This window comes from Hyperolius riggenbachi, chromosome 5 (genome assembly GCF_040937935.1).
Source record: "Hyperolius riggenbachi isolate aHypRig1 chromosome 5, aHypRig1.pri, whole genome shotgun sequence".
NCBI lineage: Eukaryota > Metazoa > Chordata > Amphibia > Anura > Hyperoliidae > Hyperolius > Hyperolius riggenbachi.
This window is the reverse complement of record NC_090650.1, coordinates 255,100,564-255,120,268: the sequence shown is the minus strand read 5'-3', so window position 1 is coordinate 255,120,268 and position 19,705 is coordinate 255,100,564. Positions and strand designations below refer to the sequence as shown.

Sequence of the window (19,705 nt, the reverse complement as noted above, 5' to 3'; positions counted from 1 at the left end):
TTCCTGTCCTGGGATAAACATTATGGGGTGGACACACACACACACACACCATATTTTCATTTGGATTCAAATATTAATCTTGTAACAACATCTATATCTGATCTAATAGATAAACAAAAAGAAAATAAAACACTATTTCCTTTTACTTGACTGCTGGTGATATGTAGCTTTGAAAGTCAAAATTATTTTTTGTGTTTAAATTCAAATGTGTGAGACTTTATTACTGCACTGGATATTATCTTTTGTAAGCTTTGCTATTTTCGTTTGGATCAACTCTTCCACTCTATTGGACGCTTGTTATGCATTGAAATCGAATCTTGGAAACTTGTATGAAGTGTAAATGTAATATATTTTAAATGGGAATTACCCATTTCAAAGTTATGTCGCTTCTCTAAGCCTCGGTTCCTTTGCTGCATTTGGACTCGTTTTCGAATCACATTCCAATAGTGTCTCACTGCTCAGTTTTTAGAAGTATTCATTGAAAAGGATTATTTGCCTCCTACATCTGACAAAGACTACTGAAGTATTAATTATGTAAAAAACTGAGATTAATATTTACAACACTAATAAAACCTGCCTATAAATATGGCTCAAATAAACACTGACAATGATAATGCGGCTGAATTGTAACAATACAGTTACTGACTTGTAATACATTTATGAGCACCATATTTTCTTTCTTCAGCCCAAACATCAAGTGTGTCATAATTCAGCTACTTCGTATATTATCCTAGTTTATCCTATATCAGTATTGTCTGCATCCACCCTTATGAAAGCTAAAAATGAGAACATAATTTATCCACAAGCCTTGTTAAAAAGTCATAAAAAGGAATTTGCAGTGATCTGAATCCCCAAACCTACATTCTAAAATTGATGTCACTTGTTTGGAATATTAGTTTTTCTGGTTATTTAACTGTATCATTTTTTCCTTTCAAACTTCCAGGATGTTTCAGGTTAAAAAGACTCTCTTTCTATATATACATGTGTTGAACTTGAGCTAAACAGTGGTAAAAGTTCAACAAAGTCTTTGGATTTGCTACATGTACTCCTGACAGTCTGAGCTCATTAATGACCCAAGCTTGGGGATAAGGCAGGTCTCCAGTCCACCACTAATCCTTATACATTGTAGTAGTGAAAAGGGATAGGATATACATAAAAAATAACACTTTCCCATAACCTACAAACTTCACCATGATGGCAGTTTGAGACATTGCAGCTTCTTTTTAAATAGGAGGCTCTTTTAAATACTATTAATAAAGCCTAAAAAAGACATCCTTGTAGAATTATTTAGTGTTCAAAATGTGCTTTATTGACAAGTAGAAAAGTCACAAGCAGCAATAATGATAAAAACAATCTTAAAGGTGAATATAAATCAGTCTCAAACTGAGACAAGTAATATGGAAAATAACACGACAAGTTCCAACAGAAAATGTAACAGTGGTTGGCATCAGGCTAATATTTAACAACACCAGCATAAGAGTCAATATATAGTGTAAAGAAAATATTTGGTAGGCATAGGCCTTCAATGTCAAGTGAATTACACAGTGGCAACATATCGATACAAGGGAAATAAAGTTGAGCGTGGTGTCATCAACCTTGAGCACATTATCCATAGTAGTACTTCCTCTGTGGTCTGTGCAAAGTCTCCAGACTTTCTCGAAATGGTGCATGGCGTCTGTGACTCTAGCATTGATACACTCATATAGCATTTTTTTAAATCTATTTGGGCTAGTATTGCAGGAAAATGAAGGCCCTGTTGCTTCCATTTGGAGACTATATCACAGCACAGAGTGTACATATGTTCAATGTAGTATTTTTAAAGAGAACCTGTACTGAGTAAAAATATTTAAAATAAGCACATGAGGTAACTTCAAATGCACATTACATAGTTATCTTGCCATCCGTTCCTCTCAGAAGCTCACCATTTTCTTCTGACAATAATCCCTTCCAGTTCTGACAGGATTTTGTCAGACCTGAAATATATCACTTGCTGTCAGTAAAATATCAGTTGCTGTCAGTTATAGCTGAGAGGAGAACTGATGTGTCCATGTTTGCCTATGGCTCAAGTGGGCGATGTTACAGTTTAACTGTGTGCTGACCAGAAAGCTGTTATGGGTAATGGCCATTTTCAAAATGGAGGACGGAAAATTCCCCTGATCACAGTGAACAAACAGGACGCAGGAGAGGAGAAAGAGATTGAGGAGTAGACTACACAGGAGGTAAGTATGACTTGTGTATGCTTATTTTGACTTTTAATGTTCAGTTCAGGTTTTCTTTAAAGGACAATCGAGGTGACAAGTGACATGATGACATAGACATGGGTATGTACAGTGCCAAGCACAAAAATAATTATGCTGTGTTCCTTTTTTTTACTCTGTCTGAAAGAGTTAAACATCATGGATGCAAGTGACAGTTTCTGTCCAGGTCGGGATCGGGTCAGACTGGGTCAGACTACGGCATAACCCTCAATGATAAGTAATTACAGCAATAAAATACTTTACTGTCAGTAAATGGCTTCTGAGAGCAGTAAAAAGATAAAAAGAGTCAATAATTCATAGATTTGAGCTCAGTCATACTTCAGTGAATGTGTCATTGGGCATAGACAATAAAGCAGTAAAAACTTAAAAACTTGGTTTAAATATAAAATAAAACTGTGGGATATCTAAGAAAGCCATTTTTAGGAGAATGAGAATTGTTTTTCTCATCAGTTTATTTTCACTTCAGGTGTCCTTTCAAATAAGCGCATGAGATGCACAAATGAATATTTTGTACATCTGAATATATAACAGATACTATGAAAAGAACTAAAGATGTGTGTACATAATTACAATCACACAGACATTAACTTGCTAAGTTTCAAAAATCATCATCACTATGGGCTATGAGTGTTGAAGACCTCCACCAGCTAATCATGTAAGTTCTCCACTGTTCTCCAGCCCTGGAGAAACGTCATATATCAGGTCTTTGTCTAATTTGTTGGGCACCTCATCTGCACTTCGAGGAAAGGTTGGACTTTTAAGCCTTGTTCACATTGCGTTCTGATCGCATTAGCATTTGCGTTGGGCACTTTTTGAAGCAATTTTTTTTTTTTGCGATTCCCGGTGCTTGGGTGTGCAGTGCGCTTTAGTTAAAAGCGCTTTTCTAAGCACTTTTCCAGAGCGTTTTTTTAATTCACTCCCTGACGCAAAAAAGGTACAGGCACTGCTTTGCTGAGCGGATCAGAAACGAACCGCTCAGATGTGGACTCTCTCGTAGGGAATCATTGCACAAGCGTTTTTAGGGCAATTTTGAAAATCGCCAGCACTTGAAAAAAGGGCCAAAATGCCCTTAATGTGAACGAGCCTTATAGCAGTGGTTGAGTGAAATGGTGTTTTATACATGCATGTTTTATACATGAATACATTAAAGCCATATACAGTAAAGCAGTCATTGAACTTTAGTACTTGTTTGCTTCTCTACTGTTTAAAAGGTATCTGAAGGGGCAAATTCAAATCCCAAAATTGTCAGCGTTACGTACTGGCAATTAACTCATGATTTGCTAATCCATGATACAATTAACATTGTACAATCAGACAGATATTAGCTCACCCAGCAGTCAGAGGTAGAACTAGTTTGGGCATATTTTTGTGGACAGTCGGAAATGGCAAATTCTGAATACACCAAAATGCCAAAATTTTTGCACATAATTACAAATTAACTCCGCATTCCAAAGATTTTGACTTTGCATTGCTAAATCACGAAATTGTAATTTGTTGTGAATTTATTTTAGCGTTAAATTCTTTTTTATGCTAGACATTGCTGCAATTTGGGATATGTGTCCATTTTAGGTAAATTGCAAAACACAAGAGCATCTTCAAAGTATTGAGCATTGCATGAACCTTTTTATACCACCGTGATCCAACTGCTATCTGATTTTGCCCAATCCCAAATGTCCTGAATGCTGCATTTCTTCTGCATTCCAAATGTCCAGAGAAAAATAGTAAAACACAGTTGTAGAAAAATCACACTGTAAAACTGAAAAAAAAGATGGACTTGCATTTAGGATTGCCTTTGTGATTTGCTGTATAAAAGAGCCTTATAAGATTACTTATGGTTGGTGCAAATTAGCAAAAATATGTTCACAATAGGTTACAATTTTTGCTTAGCTTTCATGTTTTGTTTCCAATTTTTGCTTTTTTGCAGTCATATCATTTGAGCATGCTGAGTACACATTTTTGTTATTCATGAGAAAAAAATGTTTGTGCCTTACACAAATGTAATTCCTGGGCAACTTTCAGAATTCACGTTTCTGAATTCTGCAGATTTCAAAATTCTTATTTCAACTCGGAGGTGCGGCATTCCAATGGAAAAGCTGTAATTCGAAACCCTGCAAAATCTATGTGCTTATCCCTAGGTTTTTTTTTTCATCCCAAGTTTTCATTTGATTCAATCAGTAAATTTAATATAGGAAGTTGTTATTCGATTTCAAAATTAAAGGACCACTACAGCGAAAAAAGTAATCAGTTAAAAGCTAACAGAACCAACAGGTTTTGGACTAACCCATCTCATCATGGGGAATCCTCAGGGTTTTCTTTGTTTTTGAAAGCATTTCCTGAATGGCAGTTGCTAAGTCTTAACTATCAAAATAGTGTGCAAGTGAGTGAGGAGGGTGACTGGTATGTTACTATTTTGGCAGTTAAACTGCTTTTCAGGAAATGCTTTTGAAAACAAAGATAACCCTGAGAATCCCCCATGAGGATATGGACTAGTCCAAAACCTGTTGGTTCTGTTAGATTTTAACTGGATACTTTTTTCACTGTGGTGTATAGAACATACCTCTCATCTCAGAATTGTGCTTTTTGCACAATTTTAATTTGATAACACTACATTTTATTGCAATTAAAAAAGGGCTACATAGCACAGCACCAAGGACTGTGCAATCAATATATAAAAAAAGGCACTCTCTTTTGAGAACAGGGACGGATCTAGGGGGGGGGGGGGGCAGACGGGTCTCTTGCCCCAGGCGCAGTTTGTTGAATTCTTAAAAAGGCGGAAAAATTTGGATGGGGAATCGTGGTTTAGGTGCCAAAACCTGACTTTTAGGCGCCAAAACCTGACCTTTAGGCGCCAAAACCTGACCTTGCCCCAGGCGCAACTTGGTCTAGATCCGTCCCTGTTTGAGAATGGTGAGGTGCATATTTCAGGCTGCCTTATTTTTGTTTGTATAAGTCAAATGGAGTGTTTTTCTATTTACAAATGGGATTGCGAGTACCTCGGTGACAGTATGACGGTTCAACTGATATTTCTGGTATAAGGTAACCTGTGTTGTACATTTTTTACCATGATACCACTTCTAGTAAATGCAAGTTATTGCCTGTATGGTAGAAAGTGACCTAATCACTAACTATTTTGTATTTTTCAGCAATTTTACTGCTGTACAAATACCTCAGTATGGGACATCAATTTCAAGTGCACGTGGCTTTTACTGTTCACTCCCTCCCTTGCCATTTATTACAGTTTCACAATCAGAGTTCCAGGAATTTATTTTGGATCATTTGAATTGTGACTCATTGTATAATATTGCTCAAGTGTCAACAGCTGTTTGACTCCACTGACTCTGCAGAACTTGGAAGCTCATAATAGATGTGCATCTTGGAAAATCAATGTAAAATGTAAAACTATTGCTTCCTGCATTCTGTGCTCCATATTTTACTGCAAGCTGTCCTGTAATATATAAAAAAAAATGTTATCTGACAAGTTTCATGAGAACAGAGCATGGACGAAATAGAAGCATAGTTCTCAGACACAATAGGATAAACACTAACAAAAACCTAAATAATAAAGTTAATGGGGTAAATGGAGCATTCAGTGATATTGAATTTGATATCATAACTGAACATAGAAGAGATACATGTAAAAATGCATTTTTTCTCCCTCCTCCATCCTGACTGCTTAAAATGCAGAGCGGATAAAGGGAGGGCTTGATAGTTTTACCTGTTCCAGGCACTGGATCAGCTCTCCTCTTCCTCCACTAAGCGGGCATTGCAATGCCAGCATCCTCTTCTGGGTCCTGATCATATGATAGGAAATGTGATTAGGACCCAGAAGAGGATGTAGGCATTGCAGCACCACTCGGTAAAGGAAGACGGGAGCCAATCCAGCGACTGGATCAGGTACATGTGATAGTGCTCCCTGCACACACTCTGCATATGCTGCATTAGGCAGCCTGAGTTTAGTTGTCTGAGACAGCCCTGCTCAAAGTTTTCTAAAATGAAATCACTCAAGTGTGGCTGTTAAAGGGAACCTGAGGCGAAAGTGATGTGGGGCCGGCCAGGAGCCTCTTTCATTGGCTCCTAACCCTGTCTTTCAATGTAAGCCATTGGGAGTTGCTTACATTGAAAGGCAGGGCCAGGAGCCAATGAAATCGGCTCATGATCCGCTCACAGGGCTCTGCCGTCATAGAGACAGGCAGAGCAAGTGAGCTGCGGTGAGAGATGTCGACATTCAGCGGCGAAACAGCGGATGCGCGCAGCAGTGGCTGATTGAAATCTACGCCCTGCCAGCCAGGTAACCACCAAAACCGGGCGTAGATTTCAATCAGCTTGGTCCTTAAAGTGAACCTCCAGACTAAAAATCTACTCAGCAGAACTGAAAAGGCTTGGTGTTTCTTTAACAGTTTCACAGCGTCAGAACTTTGTTTTTCTTACCAAAGCATCATTTTTAGCTGCATTTTAAGCTAAGCTCCACCAATCAAAGAAAAAAGGCTGGGCTTTTTTTCCCTGATGCTGTGCAGAGCATGATGGGATTTCCTATGTTGTTGTTCACGTTGCCTAGCAACTGGGAGAGGTGCTCAGGACACAGGACAGTTGGAATTGTGTCTCATGCTCCCTGTCACCTCCTTTCAACCAAAAAGATGGCTGCCATCATGAAATCAAACATTTGCCTGTTCTTTTAAAACAGGGTGGGTAAGAGATTATATTACCTATCTATTTTAATTAACATAACAAATGTAACTTAATGACAGTATGTTTGTTTAGGCTGGAGTTCCTCTTTAAAGGGACACTGAAGGGGGTCGGGGGAAAATGAGTTGAAGTTACTCGAGGCTTCTAATAGTCCCCCACAGACATCCTGTGCCTGCGCAGCCACTCCCCAATGCTCTGGCCCCACCTCTGGTTCAGTTCTGGAATTTCAGACTTTAAAGTCTGAAAACCACTACGCCTGCTTTGCCGTGTTCTCACTCCCGCTGATGGCACCAGGAGCGTACTGCGCAGGCACAGTATGGTCCATGCCTGCGCCTTGCTCTCCTGGTGACATCAGGGGAAGCGAGGACACGGCAACGCAGGCACAGTGGTTTTCAGACTTTAAAGTCTGAAATTCCAGAAGTGAACCGGAGGCGAGGCCGGAGCATCAGTGAGTGGCTGCACGGACACAGGATGCCTGCGGGGGACCATTAGAAGCCCCGGGTAACTTCAACTCATTTTCCTCTGACCCCCTACAGTATCCCTTTAAGTAGTTAATATAAAAATATTTTTTCAGAGGGAAATACAAAAGATTCACTTAAAGCGGAATATAACCCTGCATTTCAACTTTGCTCTAAAACATTATTTACAGTATATTATATGCAACCAGCATTTTTTTTTTTACTAGACCAGCATTGGAAGGCTTACACAGGGCTTTAAAGTTCCTGGAGATTTCTGCAGACGCATCCGAAGCTGAAATAGATACATTTTGTTTACATAAATGTATCTAAGTGTTGAATGTGACTCATCTCTCTCGCTGAGAAGGAGCTTGGAGGACAGCCAAAGAGTGTGTAATGTTTATCAATAGATACATCTAACTATAGAATGTAACAATCTGAACTTCTGCATATCTCTCCACGGAACTTGAAACCTCTGTGTTTAACCCTTCCAATGCTGGTCTAGTAAAAAAAAAAATGCTTTTTGCATATAATATGCTGTAAATAATGTTTTAGAGCAAAGTTGAAATGCAGGGTTATATTCCGCTTTAAAAAAGAGAGTGCAAACAATTTAAGAACAGTCAATTTTTATCCAATATATATTGTATTCTGATGCAAGATTTACATTGAATTGCAGTACAGTATGACAACCATTATCATACAGAATAGGGTAGTAAATAAATGATATACCTGATGAAGTGGGCCAGACCCACAAGATGCATTTTATTGTGCCATTAAATTCCTGTTTAATAAATTTGGGTATGATCATTTTTGGAGAGAAGATTGATACTTACCTCTTATATGCATTAGTATTTGGGTGCCTCCTGTATAGCTGTTCGTTCTATATGCTTGTATTTGTTCAAGCAAAAGCAGCTCATTCTTAATGGTCACTAGAGAGATGAGGAAATATTTGTTTCCTCCCAGCGACATACAGGAGGTAATCAAAAGAAAAGTCTGTGTTATCTACTTACATCCGTCAAAGCTTTATTACATCTGTCAAAGCCTCATTTGCGCAGACAGTCAATAATGTGAATTGTGTCTGGATGACGATAAAGTACATACTGCTCACTTTAATTCATTCAAATGTAAAATACAGTTAGATATTTCCTGCTGTGACAATTAGTAAAATGTTCGTGGTAAATACTGACAATATTAATAGGAACAGATGAAATCTTGATGACACCAACTAAACAAATATTAAATATTGCCATTTAATTAATTTTTACAGTGTAACAGAGTAGCTTTGTTTACTGGATGGATTTGGTAAATATTCGTCTCTACCATTAGTCTACAAAACATGCCCTTTAACTGATCAATACTTAGCTGAGAAATAATTAAGCTAATATTTGTATTTGATTTTTAGAGTATCCAAGTATGTAAAACGGGACTAGGTAGGCAGCGATCGATAGAGAGCACATACTCATTTCCTGTGCGTGGAACAATCTGATAATGATGTATTGCACTACATGTTTCTAGGTGCATCCTGAGACCTATACTTACCTTGTGTTTGCAAACAGATTGTTGTGAAGAACAAACGCATATAACCATATTTAAGGATCTGCTCGCAAGATTGCAGATCAAATAGTCCCTTATGTATTTACTTTTGTTTCTCAAGTGTTTGATCGTTTGTCTTAAATATTATTCGTTTAATCTCCTCATTAAATTTCAATGTAATGATCGCAATTAATTTTTAACCTCTTGAGGACCACAGGCTTACAACGCCTAGTGACCAGGCCATGTTTACAATTTAGGCCACTGCAGCTTTAAAGAGACACTGAAGCGAATAAATTCTGCCCTTTTTACCTTATTATTCGCTTCAGTAGTCTCAGTACAAGTAAACCGCCGCATCCCCGCCACAAAACGAGAGCTGCAGAGCCCCCAAATCCTTGTGCAAACATCCACGACCAACTTGGTCGTGCATTTTGCTGTGCTGAGAGGCAGTGCTTTCTGCTGTAGCTCTGCCTCTCCTGCCGTCAATCGCCACGTGGATCGTCGTCTCTCCCCACCCCTCTCTGTGAAGGAAGAGTGAGAGGGGCGGGGAGAGGCGGCGATCCGCTGCGATTGACATCAGGAGATGCCGGCCAGATTGCCCCCTGGGGATTTGGGGGCTATGCAGCCCTCGTTTTGCGGCGGGGACGCGGCGGTTTACTTGTGCTGAGAGCACTGAAGTGAATTATAAGGTAAAAAGGGCAAAATTAATTTGCTTCAGTATCTCTTTAAGGCCTTGCTGCAGGGCCGTACAACTCAGCACACAAGTAATACCCCCCTTTCTGCCCACGAACAGAGCTTTCTGTTGGTGGGCTGTGATCACTCCCAGGATGTTTGCTTATTTTTTTCTAAATATTTATTTGTTTTATTTTTTTAATACATTTGTGCATATTTGTGCATATTTAGAAATGTTTTATTACCCTCCCCCCTGCCAGCCAATCACAGCGATCGGCTGTCATAGGCATTAGCTCTTTTGCCCCCAGAGGAGACAGCTGTGTCACATGCCGTCCCCAGTACAGAGCTGCATTAGAGCGCAGCGCTGTACATTGTAAATAGACGATGGTTTCGCCGTCTAACAGTCTCCTAGTGGCGATTGCCGCTGGAGACTGTTTACGGATTGGAGCTCCGTCATTCAAGTGGAGATGCGCACGCATTGCGCACAATCTCCTGCAAAACCCTGCCCCAGGACTTGATGCCAATCAGCGTTAGGCGGTCCAGGGGCTGCTGCCGCGTTCACGCCCATCGGCGTGACGCGGTCGTCTACCTTTTAAGTATATATAAAAAAATCTACACGTACTGAATTAAAATAGAAAAGAATTACGCCACCTGTACTTTTAGATTTCCTTTGCTGAATTCCTAATGTAAAAAGCTTTGAAAGGCAATTTGTAAATGACTGATCTGGAATAAGCAAGCATCCGGTATGGTCACGGTGAAGAAGTATTAAACACAGAGTATCAGAAAGACAGCTCCATATGATTTTTTCATGGCAGTGAATAGCGTAGGATATGAATACAGAAAGTAAGCAGGTAGAATGATACTTACCTTTACAGAATACATCACTGGAAGCAGACTTCCTCCCCTAACTGACAGAGCAGCGCAGCAGAGCTTCATCTGCTCCAGCACCAGGTCCATCCACTCTGCTTTGTACAGGAGGACATCTGCTGTATATAACTTGACATACATTGGGAGCTGTAATGTAAAAGCAGAGGTGTGATGAACAGAATGGCTTCAGTAAACAGCAAAGTGGAACGACACCGCTGGAGCAGGTGAAGCTCCGCTGTGCTACACAAAAAACGGGAGGTAGTGTGTGTGTTGGAAAGTGGAGTAAGGGAAAGGTGCTACACTATCCACATTGGCTAAGGTGGTAGGTGGTGGTGTGGGGGAGGGATATAGTTTATGCAGCCCCTACTTGTTATGGAGGAGGTGGGTTAGGTTGGCCACACATGTCATTTTTCATTCATTCATTTAATTTAATAGTATTTGAATTTACTAGTATTTGACTATTGGCCTTAATGAAGCCATACCATTGTACCATATATTAAAATGAGGCTCTATTGAACCCTCAAGGTCTCCAAAGTCAAAAAGAAAATGACTGGGGTGGGACCCAACTACATAATGCTGTTAAAAAAAAAGTCTGCTGACATTTTAGATTAGACCCATGTGGAAAATATTTTATTTATTTATTTTTTGTTATGTGTATGTAATGATCAGCAGGCATGCACATACTACTGGAAAATTGCAGGTGGATTAAGCTGTGAAGAATTTAAATATGTGACACATTTAGCTGAAAACAAAACATTAGGGCAAACAAAGTCATATAATTTTATTATTACCGTAAATGCAATAGGAAAAAAATGAGCTAATTTAATATGTATGCGCTAATCACAGGCCACAGATAATAACATGCTAAGTTAACATATTCAATGAATTTCCTGAAAAGCTTTGGCTGGGTGCTTCCAAGAATATAGAGCTTTAATTATTATCAGAAGCAAAAACATATTTCAGTTTGAACTGGTGAGTGAACCAACAAGTATACGCCTAATTAAAGTAACAGCTTCAAACAACCACCCTTCCACAGCCTGCCTGCTTAGTTGGCAGTTCTGGCTCCCATTCTCAGACTCTTCTAAAGCTTTTGTCTCTTTAAAGTGAATTTTACTTTTGTTGAGAAAAAACAAACAAACCAGATGTAAAAAAAATTCCTAATTTTATCTGTAAACAGGTTATTGGCAACATTATCTCAGTATCTATCGACCTATCTACCTGTCTATCTATCTATCTATCTATCTATCTATCTATCTATCTATCTATCTATCTATCTATCTATAGTTGTTTTTTTGTTTGTTTTGTTTTTCAAAGAAAAGAGTCATTCTATAGGGTTCATCACAAATATATTCCGGTGTGAGTTTCCCAGCCTTCTGTTAATCACTGGATTAGCCAAGGTGTTGAAAATGAGTAAAAGGGCTCCAGTATCACCAGTTTCTTTGACCTCCTCCATTCTCTGCTTCATGTGCTGCCCTCTACATGCTGCTGCCCTGGTTGCTTTATGGTAGGGCCAGCCCACCACTTATGCAGCTTTTCAACACCACTTAACAGAGTATATAGCCATGGGCCTGGCACTAATTGTTCTCAGAGGAGCTCACAATCTGATCCCTACTATAGTCACTCGAAGACCATTTGTGTTTGGGGGTAGAGGGGACAAGTTAACTTACCAGTTTGTTTTGGGAATGTGGGGAAAATAATGCAAACATGGGAATAACATACAGACTCCATGCAAATAATGTCCTGGCCCAGATTTGAACCAGGGACTTTAGCACTGCAAGGCAAGAGTGCTACCCACTACACCACTGTGATAATAATGATGATAATAATAATAATACAAAACTGATGTTTGTAGCATTGTTCATTGAAAGGGGAATTTCACTTCAAAGGGAACCTAAAGTGAGAGGTATAAGGTGGCTGACATATTTATTTCCTTTTAAACAATACCAGTTGCCTGGCAGCCCTGCTGATCTCTTTGGCTGTAGTAGTGTCTGAATCACATACCTGAACAAGCATGTGGCTAATCTTGTCAGATATTGTCAGAAACATCTGATCTGCATGCTTGTTCAGGGTCTATGGTTAAAAGTATTAGAGGCAGAGGATCAGCAGGACAGCAAGGACACTGGTATTGTTTAAAAGGGAGTATACAGTGGGATGCGAAAGTTTGGGCAACCTTGTTAAAAGTCATGATTTTCCTGTATAAATCGTTGGTTGTAATGATAAAAAATGTCAGTTAAATATATCATATAGGAGACACACACAGTGATATTTGAGAAGTGAAATTAAGTTTATTGGATTTACAGAAAGTGTGCAATAATTGTTTAAACAAAATTAGGCAGGTGCATAAATTTAGGCACCACAAAAAAAAATGAAACACTTCCTGTAGGTTCCAATGAGATTCTGGATTCTGGTTGAAGGTATTTTGGACCAATCCTCTTTACAAAACATCTCTAGTTCATTCAGGTTTGATGGCTTCCGAGCATGGACAGCTCTCTTTAGCTCACACCACAGATTTTTAATTATATTCAGGTCTGGGGACTAAGATGGCCATTCCAGAACGTTGTACTTGTTCCTAGTCTGCATGAATGCCTAAGTGGATTTTGAGCAGTGTTTAGGATCGTTGTCTTGTTGAAAGATACAGCCCCGGCACACAGGGGCGTACCTAGAAATCCCCGGGCCCCCCTGCACAAAATAAAATCCTCCCCCCCCCCCAGGGCCCGCTCAGGGACTTTTGGGGGGCAGGAGGGGTCGCAGCATAAGAGGAGAGTGTGGCAGATCGGTGGGGAGGGGGGAACTTTCCCCCCTCTCTCACCTCGGGCTCTCCTCTCAGCGCTCCCCCTCCGGCAAACATTGGTGGCAGCGGGCAGGCAGCAGCAGCAGCGGTGGCGGCAGGATGATACATTACCTCCTTCAGCTCTGTCACTGATTCCTGGACATTGGTCTCCAGAATCTGCTGATACTGAGTGGACCCATGCGCCCCTCAACTTTGACAGTCCCTGTACCCGCCAGACAGCCCCACAGAATGATGTAACCACCACCATATTTTACTGTAGGTAGCAGTATTTTTTCTTGGAATGCTGTGTTCTTTTTCCTCCATGCATAACACTCTTTGTTATGCCCAAATAAATCGATTTTAGTTTCATCAGTCCACAGCACCGTATTCCAAAATGAAGCTGGCTTGTCCAAATGTGCTTTAGCATACCTCAAGCGTCTCTGTTTGTACTGTGGGTGGAGAAAAGGCTTCCTCTGCATCACTCTCGCATACAGCATCTACTTGTGGAAAGTGCGCCGAATGGTTGAACGATGCACAGTGACTCCATCTGCAGCAAGATGATGTTGTAGGTCTTTGGTGCTGGTCTGATGGTTGACTGTTCTCATCATTCGTCGCTTCAGTCTATCCGATATTTTTCTTGGTCTGCCACTTCAAGCCTTAACTTGAACTGAGCCTGTGGTCTTCAAATTACAATACAATAACATTTCTATAGCGCTTTTCTCCCATAGGACTCAAAGCGCTTAGGCTCTCTCAGATTCAGTAATTAGTAGGATGAAGTATTCACACAACAAAAGTTATATTTCTGCAAATGCCAAACTGAACAGGTGGGTTTTCAGTCTGGATTTAAACACGTCCAGGGATGGAGCTGTCCTGATCTGTTGAGGTAAGGAGTTCCAAAACGTAGGGGCAGCATGACAGAAGGCTCTGGGACCAAAAGTTTCCAAGTGTACTCTGGGTATGACTAGATTATTAGAACCTGTTGATCTGAGAATGCGGGGATTGCTACGTAGCTGCAACATATCTTTCATGTATCCAGGGCCTAGATTATTCAGGGATTTAAATGTCAGTAGGCCGATCTTGAATAGAACCCTCCATTCTATAGGTAGGCAGTGAAGTGAGTGCAGGACTGGCGTTATGTGGCAGTGACGGGGTTGGTTGGTTAGCAGTCTGGCAGCAGTATTCTGTATCAGCTGTAGACGGTACAAGACCTTTTTTGGTAGGCCAGTGTAGAGAGCATTGCAGTAATCCAGTCGGGATGTGATGAAGGCGTGGACTAAGGTTGGCAGATCTTCTGGGGGTATGAGGTGCTTGATTTTTGCAATGTTCTTCAGGTGAAAATAGGATGATTTCACCACAGCAGAGATTTGAGTTCTGAAGTTTAAATCCCAATCAATTAGAACTCCCAGGCTACGCACATGATCAGAGCTGCGTAGATCCGTGCCTCCTATTCCCAGTAGTGAAGACTGCAAGTTAAGTTGTTTTGTTATCATGCTCTGCCCTCCAATCAGAAGGACTTCAGTTTTGTCTGCATTTAGTTTCAGCCAGTTGTCATTCATCCATTTCTGTAGTTCACGTAAGCAGGCGTTTATAGTTAGAGTTGGGTCTGTCACACCAGGCTTGAAGGAAAGATATAGTTGGGTGTCGTCTGCATAGCAGTGGTATGTCAGGCCATGTTTTTGGATTAGTTTTCCCAGCGGTAACATGTAAATCGTGAAAAGCAGGGGAGAGAGGATTGAGCCCTGGGGCACCCCATACTTAAGTGATACAGGGGTGGACAGGAAGGGCCCCATAGACTTTGTGGGTTCTGCCACTCAAGAAGGATTGGAACCATTGAAGAACTATGCCATCAATGGCACAGTATTCCTGTAGCCTGTTTATCAAGATGTCATGGTCAACTGTATCAAAGGCTGCAGAAAGGTCTAGCAGTATGAGGATTGAGCACTCTCCTCTGTCTCTTGCCATGAGCAGGTTGTTGCATATTTGGATGAGGGCAGTTTCAGTGCTGTGGTGTTTCCTGAAGCCAGACTGGAATGGGTCATAACTGTTGTTTTGTAGGATTTTAGCTTCTAGCTGGAGGTATACAGCTTTTTCAATTAGCTTGCCCAGAAAGGGGAGGTTAGAGACAGGTCTGTAGCTGGTCATTGCATCTGGGTCCAGGGAGGTTTTTTTGAGGAGAGGCCTGATGATTGCTTCCTTCAGTAAAGCAGGAAATATCCCTGATTTTAAGGAACAGTTAACAATTTTTATGAATACCGGTACGAACAGGTCGGGGCAGTTCAACATGAACTGTGTTGGGCCAGGATCCAGGTCACAGGTAGTTAGGCGGACGTGAATTCCTCAATATGTTCCGAACTGTGGAAACAGACAGATGAAATCTCTGAGACAGCTTTCTGTATCCTACCCCTAAACCATGATGGTGAACAATCTTTGTCTTCAGGCCATTTGAGAGTTGTTTTGGGACCCCCATGTTGCTACTCTTTAGAGAAAATTAAAAGAGGAGGGAAACTTACAATTGACCCCCTTAAATACTCTATCTCATAATTTGGATTCACCTGTATATGTAGGTCAGGGGTCACTGAGCTTACGAAGCCAATCTGAGTTCCAATAATTAGTTCTAAAGGTTTTGTAATCAATAACATTGCCCAAATGTATGCACCTGCCTAATTTGATTGAAACAATTATTGCACACTTTCTGTAAATCCAATAAACTTCATTTCACTTCTCAAATATCACTGTGTGTCTCCTATATGATATATTTAACTGACATTTTTTATCGTAACAACCAACGATTTATACGGGAAAATAATGACGATTAACAAGGTTGCCCAAACTTTCGTATCCCACTGTATATGACAGCCATATGTTTCTTACTTCAGGTTCCCTTTAGGCCAGTTTTACATTATACCGGTGTGGTGATCGCACGCACAGCTCTGCATAAATCCTTCTTCATATGACCCTGCACCACGATGCAGTGACAGGGTTATATGCATAGGTTCACCCTTGTTCAGTGATGTACTCCCTGCTGGGAAGGAAGTACATTACTGGGGTTCCCATTGGTCTGCACATATGCACTGTGACATACCATGCTCCATGGTTTACACTTACTGTGTAGCCCATAGACTTCCATTACCCCAAGCTCTGTGCATTAAGCATGGTGCTTGTGGTATTGCACTGCAGCCCTTGCGTCAGATCAGATACTTCCGGCGCACTGCAATGGACTGCATTAGGTGTGAAAGTCTCCATAGACTGTCATTGCTTTTGCGGCCCCATGCGGTAAAATAGGGTAAAGCATCGCAGGTATCACCTGCAGGTGTAAAAAGGGCCTGAAGTAAATTGGAAATAAGTGGTTTTATTAGTAAAACGATAAGGGTGCCTTTACACTTGTCATAGCAATTTTCACAACTTATTTCGCAAATTCGCATGTGTGAATTTTGGCATGCGATTTAGACTTCCTGTGTGTTGTGAGTGCAAAAATGTACAATGTTATTTTATAAAGTTATAACTACCTGCCCCTCCCCTCAACTTCCTTTGGGTGTTTCAGAGAAGTGTGTTGAGCACGTGATTGTTTATTTTTAAAGGTGTGGCTACTACTGTCCTTATTTATGTAAAATGTGTTATTCACATGCACATTTTTGCTTTTAGAATCACATTTCCACTTGTATCTTATGTCTATTGCAAAGAAGAAAACATACACGTCGGCTGTATTTTTTCTCCTGAAAATTTGGATGTAAAAACTTGCATTGGAGTGCTCAACAAGTGCAGTACCATTGACTTGCATTCAGTGGCAGCAAAAAAATGGACGTGGCCATGACCGGATGAGATCAGAGCTAACTGTAATTTAAAGTAAACCCGAGGTGAGAGTGATATGGAGGCTGCCATATTTATTTCCTTTTAAACAATACTAGTTGCCTGGCAGCCCTGCTGATCTATTTGGCTGCAGTAGTGAACTGAATTACACCAGAAATAAGCATGCAGCTAATCTTGTCAGTTCTGACAATATTTTCAGAAACCCCTGACCTGCTGCATGCTTGTTCAAGGTCTATGGTTGAAAGAATTAGAGGCAAAATGCCAGCACAGCAGCCAGACAACTGGTATTGCTTAAAAGGAGATAAATATGGCAGCCTCAATATTAATCTCACCTCGGGTTCCCTTTAAAAGTGCAACACAAAGACAGTGGGCCCAAGTTTTGGTGACCCTTTCCCCAGAAAATTCACATAATTGTGCAGGTTTTCTCAAGAAAATACCCGTAATGTGAGCAGATTTGACCAGAAAATACGTTCAATCCTGTCGGCAGATTTGACCAAAAAACACTTTCAATCATGTGTCAGATTTGACCAGAAAATACGTTCAATCCTGTCAGCAGATTTGACCAAAAAACACTTTCAATCATGTGTCAGATTTGACCAGAAAACATGTTCAATCATGTCGGCAGATTTGCCCAGAAAATACGTTCAATCCTGTCGGCAGATTTGACCAAAAAACACTTTCAATCATGTGTCAGATTTGACCAGCAAACATGTTCAATCATGTCGGCAGATTTGACCAGAAAATACGTGCAATCGTGGCAGATTTGTCTAGAAAATACATGTAATCATGTCGGCATATTTGCCCAGAAAATACGTGCAATCATGTCAGCAGATTTGACTAGAAATGCGTGCAATCATGTCAGCAGATTTGAGCAGAAAATACATGCAAACATGTCAGCAGATTTGACTAGAAATACGGGCAATCATGTAGCAGGCAGACCTGGCCAGAAAACACTTCAATCATGTAACAGAGTTGCCCAGAACATACACCTGGCTGGCTGCCTGTCTGTAATAGAAAAAAAAAAAACATTTACTCACCTGAGGAACTCTTGTCCCGCCCAGCCTCCGTTCGGCACGCAGCTCCCACTATCCTCTGCAGCCAGCAACTGAAACTCCCGCGCTGAGCACGGCTACGGGAAAATGGCGCCCGAAGCCCTGCACGGCAGACTCGAAGTCTCAAGAGCAGGGCTTCGGACGCCATTTTCCCGTAGCCCTGCTCTGCCGCTGCCGGAGCTGCAGGCTGCTGCTGCCGGTGAACTGACCACGGCGTCTATTAGAAAGTCAGTTCACACCAGTCGCCAGGGGGGTGCTAATAGGGTGCTTGGGAAATTTTAGGGGGTTTTGTAGAAACATAATTCGCACATGAATTCTGTCATGTGTGAAGGGGGCCTAAAGGCAAACACACCGCTTACAAATCCAATGCACTGGCAACAAAAAAAGAGAAGTCTGATACTGTATTTTTTTTAACTCTTGTTGAAAAGGGAGATCATTGAAAACGCAAGCACATTAAAATTCATGCACAGACAAGTGCAGATCTCACTGTTTACATTAACAGCAGTTAAAACCTGATTAAGGCTTTCCTCTTGTCCAACTGAAATGGAAACAGTAGCTAAAATTACATTTTAAAACAGTTATAAGCAATACATGGCATTATTTTAATAACGTCCTTCAGAAGGCCAATTAAGATGAATAACAAGATCTGATTCATTGTTTATATATACATGACAATGAATCGTGCTCTATATTCAGCTTACACAAAGTTGTTATTTTAAAGTCCTCTGACTTCCTGATTGGGTGGCACCTGGGCACTAATAAGAGTTTTGGCTATTACTATGACCGAAAGTGCTGGACATTAATAGGAACCAAACAACGCATTTGACTTTTTTTTCCTAAGTTATGGTTATGGATTGTTTATTATAAATGTTTTATGTTATTTTCAAGTTAATTCTAACATACATAAACCAGAGAAAATCGCTGTGTCCACATTAACATCTCCAATGTAAAGGCTACAAAATTGAGAAAGTATAAACAGTGGAACAGCTTATCACCATAGCATCCCAAGAACAGAACTTCCCTCCCAGTGGCGTAGCTAAGGAGCTGTGGGCCCTGATGCAAGTCTTACAATGGGGCCCCCCAAGCACTCTATACATAACAATTGATACGGCGCACCAAAACCTGCCAATAGCAACTACAGTCTCAGAGGTGCAAGAAGGGGATGGGGAGCAGCCTGCTAATGATTACCACTATTCAAAGTGATTATTATTATGAGCACAGGACTAATAGAGAGCTAATACTGTAGTTGAGGGAGGGCCCTTTGGGGCCCCCTGGCCCAAGGGCCCCGATGCGGTCGCTACCGCTGCACCCCCTATTGCTACGCCCCTGTTCCCTCCCTGTCCCCCCAGACATCTCACCCCTACCAGCCCCTCATCATTTTGCTCTTTCCCTTTGTGTAGAGTACGTTATAGGTGGTTTCAAGCAGCAAATGCCTCCTAGAGTTCCAAGCTCTCCACGCTCCATGAGTTCCACGCTCGTGCCTTTCAACTGCTCATAGGCATACAACAATGAGTACTTAAAGGGCTCCATCATACTTTTTATATAACCACGAGTTGCCACATGGAGAATATATGGTTTCCATCTTTGGAATATTTTTGTATCTCTTTCTCT

General features: G+C 40.8%; 1 long non-coding RNA gene across 1 annotated transcript; it reads right to left on the bottom strand.

Moving 5' to 3' along the window:
- Positions 1-5,504: 5,504 nt before the first annotated feature.
- LOC137517619 (uncharacterized) lies at positions 5,505-10,606 on the bottom strand. Its single transcript, XR_011020599.1, has 2 exons — positions 10,466-10,606; positions 5,505-5,703 (listed from the first exon to the last, which is right to left on the bottom strand). It is a non-coding gene; the product is annotated as an uncharacterized lncRNA (long non-coding RNA).
- Between the last annotated feature and the right edge of the window lie 9,099 nt (positions 10,607-19,705).